General features: G+C 40.0%; 1 protein-coding gene across 1 annotated transcript in view; it reads right to left on the bottom strand.

Moving 5' to 3' along the window:
• CCKAR (cholecystokinin A receptor) overlaps positions 1-12533 on the bottom strand; it is a 1479640-nt gene that overhangs the window by 1357253 nt on the left and 109854 nt on the right. The gene's annotated exons all lie outside the window — the stretch shown is intronic.

Genomic DNA, 12533 nt, shown 5'->3' with positions numbered 1-12533 from the left:
AAAGCACAAATTGTGCTGCTCAAGTTGCAGGTCAAATAGGATAAGCGCTTTCAATTAAAAAACCTTCTTCAGATCCTAGTGTGTAGACCTGACTTACTGCTGTTAAATAAAGATCCTTAATTGCTCAACCAATCAAATACAGCAATCAGATGCCTGCCTTCCTTAGGCCTCCATTTCATTTCTTAATTAGGCTTCTCTCTTTCAAAATAGGTTTAATAGGAACTACTCTGTTGAGCCCTGGAAATAAATTAGCTCTGAGGTTCATGATCCATTTGCTTTCTTCCTTTTCAGTTTTGTTGACAATGAATTCTCCACGGAGGTTAGTAGTCACATTAGAGATAACCATAAAGCTAAATGAATGCCCTGAATTTTCAGACACATGTCCATATAAGGCACTGGTTACCACTTTATTCTTGATGTCTAACAGGTGGCGAAGTATCCATTCCTTAAACTTTCTATTGGTCTTTCCTACATAATAGGCTTGGCACAAATTACAAGTGCCAATGTATATAACATTCTTGGTGTTGCAATTAGCAAAACCAGAGAACTTATAGCATTTGTTAGTTACCAGGTGAACAAAACTGTTGGAGCATTTAATGTAGCTGCAAGCTTTGCAAAAGCCACATTTCCAAGTTCCTAACCTATTTTTTCCTTCTGTACTCTGCTTGTTAGGTATTCCATCATAGTTGCACAGTAAATCCTTTAAGTTCTTCTTGTTTTTATAACCACACATTCATTATTATGCCCTGGGCATCTCACATGACCTGACAGTTGATGGAGGGGAAGCCCTTGCGGTTGATGTAGACCCTACCCCACTCACCGGGTAGTGTTTTGATGCATATGGGCGTGCAGCCTATAGTGCCCACTACCTTAGGGTATTCTGCTATTTGATGGAACAGTTGCTTATTGCTGGCCAACGCCTCATAGGTGCTGGGGAAATATATGTGCTCACCAACATGTGCTGACATGGCATTCAGGAACTGGTGGAGTACCCTGGATGCTGATGCCTGTGAGATCCCCATCATATCCCCAGTTGGCCTTTGGAAGGTACCTGTAGCTAGTATTCTTAGGCCTACACATACCTTGGTATCCACTGAGATGGGTTCCCCACTGTTAGTTTTGTATGTGAGGCGTGGCCAGCACAGCTCAACAATTTGCTGTAGGAGGTCCCTGTTCACCCGATAGCACTCCACTATCTCCAGCTCATATAAACCCTGTTAGGTTACCCTGGGTCTGTACACTCTTCTCCGTCTCCTCACTGTGGGTTGGTGGACAGCATTTACATCCTCATGACCCTCAGCCTCTTCCACAAGTTGTTGTATGATAGCTGTTATAGCCCCTATCATTTTGCTGTTGTGAGTGTTAAAAGTTCCACGCTTGTTTACACCAATGGTGTGGAGTGTGGGAAGAAACAGAGGGGAAGTTGCTTGCATAGTTTATAGTAGTGTTCTGGGCTGGACTAGTCTGCTGCCTGTGTAATTGTCTGATTCTGATGCATTTCACCTGCCAGCTATGCTAGTTCTCCTTGATTACCTTCCTACTGCTGTTTTCCCTTCCCACTGCCTTCCTGTTTAAGCCTGGGGGCACGCCGCACAGAGTGGTCAAATGTGCACAGTGCTGCTATTTCCTGGTTTAACTTTTTTTTTCTTCCTTTAAAACCTGGTGCACGGCACGCACACCCACTTAGGCAATGTAAAGAGTGTTAGGCAGATTCAGACACACCCCCTAGCTTAGCTGTGCTAAGCTAGGAGCAAACCCGAGCCACAGGGCTCCAATCCACTTACAGTATGCCTGCCACACACCCCCATGATATCAGCTAACTCTTAGGCTTGCACCAAGCTATTCCTACTCTTACACTGTTGGGACCTGACTAGCATGCTGGGGAAAACTAGGATTCACTATCATTCCCCTCATTTGCATAGGATTGCCTGCTAATGCATAGTTACATGCCTCACACTGAGCCTCCCCCCTTAGCAACCACTACTCACTGACCATGTTGTCTTCTGCCTTCCATTGACTTGCATGGCAAAATAGTGATTTTAGTTAGAATGCTTATTTTAGGTTTATTTTGTTATTTTCCTCCGATCCCATTTGTGTGCTGCTGTCCTACGTTTAAACAGCCGAGAGTGGCTAAAAAAAAAATAAAAGTTGATTATTTTATTTTTTATGTTGTTTGCAATGCCAATGGCCTTATACTTGGCCATTTGCATGCTTCCTGACTGGTATGCAGCCTTTAGTCACAGCTTCATTTTGGATTTTGCAGAAATGTACTCGGTTACTAACCGAGTACATTTCTGCAGATTGCACTAGTTCTACACGGCCGGTTGCAAGCTTCCTGAATCACAAATTCACCTCATTTGCATGGATGTCTCGTGCAAATGGGGTGATTTGCATACAGGGGCTTAGTCCGTGCAGGACTAGTGCAGGAGTGCTCGTGCATGCCCCTGCAGGCTGTTCCTGGATTGCATGGCAGACATATTGCCTGCTAGTCCTCCTGCATTGATCCTGCATGCCATGCAAGGCATACAGAATCCGGGGACAGTTTTTGTTTCCAAAGCTAAATCCAGTGTTTTCCCATGTTACGTTTATTTTTTGATACTTTCCAGTGTGGTCATAGTAACACTAACTATATTATAAATGTAAAGGTAGATGACTGATCTGGCTATCAGTACTGAAAAGAGCTGGATTATGGTACAGGTAGGTAGCTAGGTAGGATAATGGATTGGGCCAACCCCCCCCCCCCCACACACACACAGCAGCTCACCCCTGTCAGCAGCAGCCCTCCAGCACCCATTCCATTATCCCTTTACTTGACTGTTTCTCCCCAGTTACCATAAACACTACTCAAACCTGTCAGTGTACATACTATTTTCATCTTTACTTCTACAATAATTATAGATACTTGGATTTAATTTAAAACTTGTATTTCAAATTCTATAGCAATAACACTTATAGAAATTTGCTAAGCAAAACTATACAGTATCACAATGAAAACAGACTTACCATTAACAGTAAACGTTTCTGCCCTTGAAACTCACATTCATTGAAATAGCATAGACACCTTACAGTCAAAAAACCGCATCTGGCCAGTTTACTTTTGGGCTGTTTTCAAACCAAAGGCTCCTTGCACGTTTTATTAGGACTATGCATACATGCGTGTTTTTTGATTCACTTTCCTGATTGTTATATGTAATAAAGTATATTATTTGTAAAATACAGCACCACTTGTTAGAGTATGTTTTAAATTTGTAGTTTTGAACATTTTTCCAATAAGCAATGAAACAAAATGCATGACCCAATAATGACAAAACTGCCCATTTCAGAACATTTCAGCTATGAAAGGCCACCCAAAGTTAAAGTCATCTGAATAATTCCACATAAAAGAGTTCAGTAACTAATGAAAAAGTTGCTGCTAGGAAACAACTTTATATTTCAGTGTTTCACGTACAAACTCAGTGTCTGCTACCCTTGAAGAATAAATTGCCTATGTTACATTAAAAAAAACAGTAAGCTGGTAATATTGCTGTATGGAATGGGTGGCAAACTGACAACAGGTTCATAGTTGCTAGGCATCTCATTCAAAGAAGGACACACTCAAGACCGCAGCACCACCCACCCCTTAAAGTACAACACAATATCAGCAATCCATCTACATGGTGTGGAAGTAGAACACACAGCCTTCTGCATCAAAAGCAAGTATGCTACCTGTTGTACTACTAACACTGCTTTCAATTTTAGCACAAACAGCAATATTATACCATGACCCCCCCATTAATATTCCAAAACGTACACGCTGATTGGTCAGCGTGCACGTTGTAAATCGACTTATACTAATGGAAAAAGGTCTGGTCTCCCGGACTTTTTCCATTAGTATAAGTCTTTTTTAAAACACTGACTCGCTATGTTAAAAGAGTTTAACATAGCGAGACAGCTTTAAAAAAAGCAACGGAGATCTCCGTTGCTTTTTTTAAAGCTGTCTCGCTATGTTAAACTCCTTTAACATAGCAACACAGTGTGTAAAAAGCAACGGAGATCTTGTTTTCTCCGTTGTTGTTTTTTTTTTAAACCTGTCTCGCTATGTTAAATGGGTTTAACATAGCGAGACAGCTTTAAAATAAGCAATGGAGATCACCATTGCTTATTTTAAAGCTGTCACGCTATATTAAACCCATTTAACATAGCGAAACAGTTTGTAAAAAGCAACGGAGATCTTGCTTTCTCCATTGCTTTTTTCAAAACTGTCTCGCTATGTTAAATGGGTTTAACAAAGCGAGACAGCTTTAAAATAAGCAACAGAGATTCTCCGTTGCTTTTTTTAAAGCTGTCTCGCTATGTTAAACCCATTTAACATAGCGAAACAGTAAAAAGCAATGGAGATCTTGCTTTCTCCGTTGCTTTTGCCCACAGCTCTGATGTACTGCATAGGCAAGCGTAGTACATCAGAACTTCCGCGGAATACCAGACAGCTTTGGAAGGGCAGAAAGGAGGCATTATACAATGCCATTATTTAAGAAAAGTAATTATTTTTTTTCGTAAATAATGTATTGTATAATAGCAATAACCCACTTCTGGGTGTGGGTAATGCTGGATTTACCCACGGTTGGTTCGCCCGAGGGACCAAACCACGCCAACCATGGGTAAATCCAGCATTACCCACACCCAGGCGTGGGTTATTGCTATAATGTACACAGGGATGTTATATCTATGTTGCATGCACAGATGCAGAAGGTGTTCTTAAAGAACACCCTTAAAGAAGGCATGTATGTTTTTTTAATTAAAAAAGTAAATGTTGTGGCAGGCCCCTCCCAACCACCGGGCCCTAGGTGACTGCCTAGGTCACCTAGTGCTGTGTCTGGTTCTGATACTGAGTTTAAGTATGTACTTTTGAAGATGCATATGTTATAATAAACTGGAATGCCTACAAGGCACAGTGAGAAGTCATGAGAAGTCCTAAATTAATGGGTTGTGGTGCTCCTGGTCAGAGAACATAGGCAAGCTCCAGGAGCACATAGAATGGCAAATAAGCAATCTTCAAGAAGGTCACCAAAGCAATGGATGAGGGCAAAATGGTGCATACTACCTACCTTGATCTGACCAAGGCATTTGACACAATTCCCCATGCAGGCATTGTAGAAAGCTCACTAAACTAGGTATAAACCCCTACATCACCCACTGGATAGCCAGCTGACTTACAGACAGGACCAAATAAGTTATAACAGAGAATCTTCCTCCACATAAAGTCTGGTTACTAGTGGGGTGTCTCAGGGCTCAGTGCTGTGACCACCCCAGTTTGGCAACTACTTCTCTGAGGTTCGGGCTAATGTCAAGGGTCTCTAGCTAACCAAGTTTGCAGATGACTCCCCCAAGAAGGCTTGACACAGACATTCATGGTGCCAGAGTCATTGACTAAAACCTAAATCCACCAGTCTTCTAAACAGAACACACAGCTGTGTACCTCTCAAATGACTAAACTGATTCAACTGCACCAACCTCCACAAACACAACCATTTACAAATAACACAAAAAATCCTCCACAATCCATAAGCCTGCCCTTCTCTCAGCAGTTTGCTGCACTGGTATATCCCTTCTCACACTTTCAGTTCATCTGAAAAATGTTTTTCAAATGTGACTCCCTTGCATAACTCTGTGGGGATTCACTATATACTTGTTATGCGGCAAAACTGTAGAAATTCCTCTGAACATCCCCCAACCAAAAATGCACCAAAACCTTCAAGCAGGATGCAAAATCCTTCCTTCCTTCCTGACACATGGTAATGTTAGTACTCCTTCCATCCCCCCACAACAGCACACTGCCATCAACTACAACACATACTGTGCAGACTCACTGCTTCTGAACAAACCATCATCAGAATGTCCCCCCAGCTCATATTCATCTGACCACCACATAGCTCACTCTGCATATCTTCTGCTATATATATCTCACTAACTCATTCACTCATAGAACTTCATTTCTATCTCTTTTTACATTAATCTTTTACTCTATCCATATCCAAGGCTCTCCTTTCCACTACCCGACAATATATTACTCTCCCTCTTCATTCTTTCACACTGGTACCCGTACACCCTGGGTACCCAGTCTTCATTATCCCCTCACTACTTGAGTGGCTAACTATCTTCAGTGATGTTTTGTATAAAAATTTCCTTTAAAGTATGTTTATTGTACAGCACAACCACCAAAGCTGTCTTTGTATTAATTTTTATGAAAGATTCACTTTAATGTATGTGCACTAGAGTGCTACATCCAAAGCTCTCTTTGTATAATTTTGTTAAAACATTCAGTTTAATTTATCTGTATTGCACAATGCAATTAATTCATTGTTAACTCTTGATATGTCTCTATTATAGTTTTATAACTGATTCTGTTTTAATAAATGTTGCACATATTGCCATAATAACGTTGTATATGTAACTATGGAGCTTTTCTCCCCAAACTTCTGCTAAAAAGGACTTTAAATTCACAGGTGGACTTTGCTGGTAAACAAATATAAATAAATAAATTATGAATGTCCTTCCTATAAACACAATTATTTCCAACAGCTACAGCCGAGCTATTTGTAAACTATATTAGGGGACAAATAATTACAATATCAAAAATGTATTGTAAGAGATATAAAGTATTACATCAAGGTAGACGCTCATCTTCACAGAAAACACTGATTCTTAATTATCCAAAACAGGTTCCAACAGTCCAAAGGTATTCTCTTTATAGAGACTCATAGACATCACAACCCTTCCACCACATGGACTTGACAGTTTCAGGGTAGTGCTGGAGATGTGACTACTTAGAAGGAGGTTTGTGGAAACAGATCGTTCATGATTACAGAGCATTACCCACGTTTTGTAGGGACATTAAGAACTGATGTCAAAAGTTACTGGAAGTGTCTTTTTAACTTTAACTTTCAGGTGCATTCATTTTCTTAGGATTCAAACACAATTTTCCAGAGACAGAATATTCTCAGCTATAGCAATTAGAGCAGAGGACTGAAGCTCTGATTTATTAATGAGCTGCTTCTTCTGCCAGAGATACAGGGTTTGAATCTTTCCACCTTCATTTGCTTATACTGTAACCTTGAGCCCAAGCCACTTAACAAGACAGTGCTTTGGGATAACAGGCGACTTGGAATATGTTCCTTAATGGCCTCCTGGACTACTTGTGTAGCAGCTACCTATAAACCTAGGTAGAATAATTATGGTTCCTGTTGCTCGTCTTGTGTATTCAAATAAGATGATGAGGCTGGGTGTTCATTTACGTAATTTATTACACACAGACTTATCAGGATGGATGACTGGAACATTAAACTTAAACTGACTGACTGACTAGTACACACATACATACTTTCAGTCTGGCTGCTTACTCAAAATGGCACTCTTGCTTGCACGTGCTCAGTACTTATATGCATGTACCCCATAGACTGGAATAGCTCTTAAAGATATACACACACACACACACACACACACACACACACACACACACACACACACACACACACACACACACACACACACACACACACACACACACACACACACACACACACGCACACATCCTCACACACACACACACACACACACACACACACACACAAGCATGCACACACACACACACACACACACACACAAGCATGCACACACACACACACACACACAAACACACACACACACACTCTGATCTACATGACAATTGGATAAGCATGCAAATTATACAGACATATACAAACAATAACAACAATCATGTCCAGGTTGCTGTGTATTTAGGATTAGGTCTTGAGATAAGCCCTGACCTCGTAATGTAATAATTAGAACTGGGCTTAGCAACAGGGACAGTCACTGAGGAATATTCTTCTTGAGGATTTTCAGGGATACTTTCAGGAACAGAAACAAATAATAAAATGTTCTCTAGAACAGGAACACTGGACAAATCACTCTGAGAATTAGAGCCTCTATTACAGATGGGATGCTGTAACACTGGCTCGGACACTGGTAATAAATGTTTCTGATTATGCCTGAATTCCATATCCGACTCAGTGATGTACGATCTCAGTTCCTCACACAAATGTTTCACAAGTCCTATTTGGTCAAATCCTTTTGCTGTTTGCATCCTCACTGTCCCTCCTTCTTTTAATGGATTCAGGGGGTTGCTGGTCTTATCATAGTAGGACTTTTGGGACAAATGCTTCTTTAGGAGTTGAGCTTTTACTACTTAATTGTTTTTAGCACTTGGAACCAACAAATTCTTACTGATTGGTAGTGTGGTTCTGGTTTGTCTCGACATTAATCTCTGGGCAGGAGAACCAAGAATATAGTCGTGACAAATGTTTCTGAGATTAAGCAGATTTAGAAAAACATCAGTATTGTCACGTTTAGACTTTTCCAACAGCTGTTTTGCACTTTGAACTGCACGTTCAGCCACGCCATTCAATTGTGGGTATTCAGGACTACTCATAACATGAATAAAGTCCCATATTTCAGCAAATGTTTTAAACTGTTGACTTGTAAACTGTGCACCATTTTCAGAAATGACTTAGAGCAGACTACCATGAACAACAAAATCTCTTCAACTTTGTAATGACAGTATTAGACGTCAGATTAGGAAGATGGTCAATCTCAAACCATTTTGAATAAGAGTCTGCTCACACCAAGTAATGCTGACCATTCCATTCAAAAATATCTGTAGCTACTTTCGACCAAGGTAGATCAGGAATCTGGCTTAGCCGAAGTGCTTCTTTTTGCTGATGTGATTTAGTACTGTTACAAACAGAACAAGCTGAAAGTTCTTTCTCAATATCTTTTGACAAAGAAGGCCAAAATACTAGTCCTCTTGCCCTTCTTTTGGTAGAGCCAGTTCCTGGATGACCATGATGCAAAATTTTTACTCTTTTACTCTTGTTGCAAGAATTATGGAACAATCACTTTTGGACCTTTCATGATGATGAATCTCGTCTCTGTAAGGAAAATACTGCTGAACATCTGGTGGTAAACAATATTGCTTTGATGGCCATCCTTGACTGATAAAGTGGTTGAACTTTTGAAGAAGTGGATCTGAAGCTGTGTGAGTTCTAAGTTCATCAAGACATGTGGAAGAACAATTTTCACTTCCATGACTTCAAAATCAGGTTTCTCATTTTCATGCTGTTCAGTTTTTTTTTTGGGTGATCTGGATAAAGTATCAGTAAGATAAAGAATATTGCCTTTTGTATAAATCAAGTGAAAATTTTACTTTTGCAACTTTAGCATCATGCATTTCAATCTCACAGGAGCTGTGTGCATAGGGTTTTTCAGAATAATGACCAAAGCCTGGTGGTCTGTCTCAATTTGAATAGGTCGTCCATAAATATAATCATGGAACTTCGAACATGCAAACACAATTGCCAAGAGCTCTTTCTCTGTTTGAGCATACTGCATCTCAGTTTGGGTCTGAGTTCTGAATGCATAGGCTCTGGTTTGCCCTCTTGAAGAATGACTGCACCAAGACCAAACTTCAAAGCATCACAAGAAAGAGTTACAGGTTTGTGAACATCATAATACCTTAAAGTGGGTGGACTGGCAATTCTCTGTTTCAGGACATCAAATGTTCTTTGGTGTTGTTCCAACCAAGACCAAGATACATCTATGCGTGTCAGCTCTCTTAGTGGTGCTGAAAGGTCACTCAAATCTGGAATGAACTTGCCCAAGTAGTTGACCATACCAAGAAAATGTTGTAAGGAAATCACATTACCTGGAGCTGGCATCTCAAGAATTGCAGTTTACTTGGAAGGACTTGGTCGTAAGCCTGAAATGGTAAACAAATGAACCACATAAGTAACTTCTTGTAGCCTGAATTTGCATTTCTGAGGATTCAACTTAAGATTCATTTCATAAACATGTTCCAGAACTTTCTTGAGGTTTCTATCATGTTCGTGTTCACCATTGCCTCCTACAAGAATATCATCAACTATAATAGCACATGGATATCTAGAAAAATTTGCTCCATTGCACTCTGAAAGACTTCACTGGCAGAATTTATCCCAAATGGCGTTCTCAGAAATCTGAACCTTCCAAATGTGTACTGAAAATGGTTAGCAATAAAGATTTTCGGTCAAGCAAAATTTGCTAAAATTAACTCTTTGCATCTAAGACAGAAAAAAAAGTGGCATTTGGCATAACAGCAACAACTTCTTCAACTGTACGCATTGGATGATGAGGTCATTTTAGTGCTTTGTTCAAATCTCTTGGATCAATACATATTCTAATATCATCTGATCTTTTCTTATGAGCTACCACCATGGACGATACCCATTCAGTTATTTTTTCTACAGGACAAATTATTCCTAGACACGCCATTATGTCTAGCTCAGCTTTGAGTCCACCTTGCACGGCCACTGGAACATTTTGTGCTGGTCTGATAACTGGGTTTACCTCGTGGTCTAACTTCATGGAGTACACAATTGGGAGTTTGCCTAACTTGTCTTGAAAAGATCAGCATAGTCAGAAAAAATAGTTTGTGCAAAATTTTCATTGTTACACATGCTTACATGGTGGACTTCTGCATTAAATGAAAGCATTCCCATTTTCAAACTGTCTTTGAGGCCTAACAATGACTGCACGTGCCTCTTGACTGCATAAAATTGAAAGTTATAGCTGTTCCCAGCAGAATAGCATGAAAGCACTACTGAGCCTTCGGTTTGAATTTCTTCACCACCATAAGCAACATTCTTCGCACACTTTGCCAGATTACGCTTCTCGCCAGCTTTTACTTTGGCAAACACTTCTGCTGACACATTGCACTTTGAACCAGTATCAGCTTTGAGCTCTACAGGACTCTCATTAATCAGAACAGTACAAAATACTTCATTCTTTGCCACAAATCTACTGCTTTGATAGTTTCACCAAACACTGACACCTTAAACATAAAAAGTAGGATTGCTCCTTTCTAGTTGATCAACCTGCCTCTTTGAATGCTGTCTTTTAATAAAATAATGTGCCCAGTTTGATTTACAGAACCTTTTGAAATTATTCCACATTTTACATGTGTGGCACTTCTGTCCTAGAGCTAAGCACCTCTCTCATTTGGGCTCATGGCTACCTCCACAATTATGACAGTTGACTATGATATTTGCCACAGATTTTGCTGATTCACCCCTCTGTTTCACTGAGCATGCTCTGGATTTTACTGGAACTGCCCTGGAATTTGCTAGAAAGGCACGGGGTTTTACCGAAGGGACCACATCCTTAGGCCTGTATCGTTTAACCTCGTGCTGTATACTATCAACATTAGCACTGGAAGAAGCTGCTTGCATGCCCTTCTCATTTGTAAGCATATTCATATGCTTTTCTGTGAGCTCATATATCTGACAAATCTCTATGGCCTTATTCAAAGTTAAATCCCTGTCTCAAAGCAAAATCTTTCACACTGCATCATCTTTAATACCACACACAAGCCTGTCTTTTATCAACTAATCTCAAATCACCAGAAGGTTGCTGAAAATTGAGGGCCCAGATCTCTCACCGCTGAGCGCATACTTAGCGTATTGCCATTGATGTGGTAATTTGCAGGAGCATCGCTCTTACCGAAAGGGATGATAATACTCTTTTCACAGAGTTTGAGGCTGTGACTTTGGCACCAAATTGTTTGGAAATTCTATGACTGCACCCAATTTGCAGTCATCAGCAAACTTTGTCAGCCACAGTCCCTTGGTTTTAGCTTGTACTTTGGAGTTATAGATTCCAAACAGTAGAGGTTCTAGGACAAATCCCTGTGGAACTCCACTGCTGTTGGAGGTGTATTCCCTTATTTTGACTGTATGGGTTCTATCAGTTAGCCAGTTCACAACCCACCTTATGATATAAGAGTTGATGTCTATCTGGGAGAGTTTATCAATGATGCTTGACTGAGGGATAGTATTGAATGCCTTGGCTAGGTCTAGGTGGGCTGTATGCATAGACTTCCCCTCATCTAGGGCCCTTGTGGTTGTCTCGAAGAGGTTTAACAGGCATGATCTCCCTTTGACAAATCCAAAGTGCTTCACTAATCTTCTTTCTATGTTCCACCTTTGTAATCTTATTACTTGCATTGTAAAATGTTCCATATCTGGGTACCTTTAACGGCATTTCTCTTTGAATATTTTTGGGGTTGCTTTTTTTTTTGTATTTATTAATTTGGCTTTCTTCTTTGCATAAATTTTGCACCATATCAGATTTCTCTTTCTTTCCCATGTCCATGTTTCTCTTTTATACCTTTCAATAACCTCTAGATTTTGTTCATATTTTTGAACTTTCTCAGTCACTTCTTTTTCTCAATGGCCCAAGGTTTCTTGGTCAATATAATGTTTTTCATGAATCTGTTATATTAATGAACACAAATGTGCATTTGAAGTATTTGACAGTTTCTTGTGAAAGTATTTTTCTTTCCTCTAATTTGGCTAGTAATCTTTTTGTTTATCTTCTGTCTGGAAATTCTGGGCTTCTTGCATAATAGTAACAATGCACAATTTCTTTCTTATCACCAATATTCCTCAATAGTCCACTCTGTTATT

The sequence above is a fragment of the Protopterus annectens genome, chromosome 2.part1 (genome assembly GCF_019279795.1).
Source record: "Protopterus annectens isolate FY-2018-M chromosome 2.part1, PAN1.0, whole genome shotgun sequence".
Taxonomy (NCBI): domain Eukaryota; kingdom Metazoa; phylum Chordata; order Ceratodontiformes; family Protopteridae; genus Protopterus; species Protopterus annectens.
The sequence above is the reverse complement of the archived record's forward strand: the minus strand, read 5'-3'. Positions and strand labels throughout refer to the sequence as shown.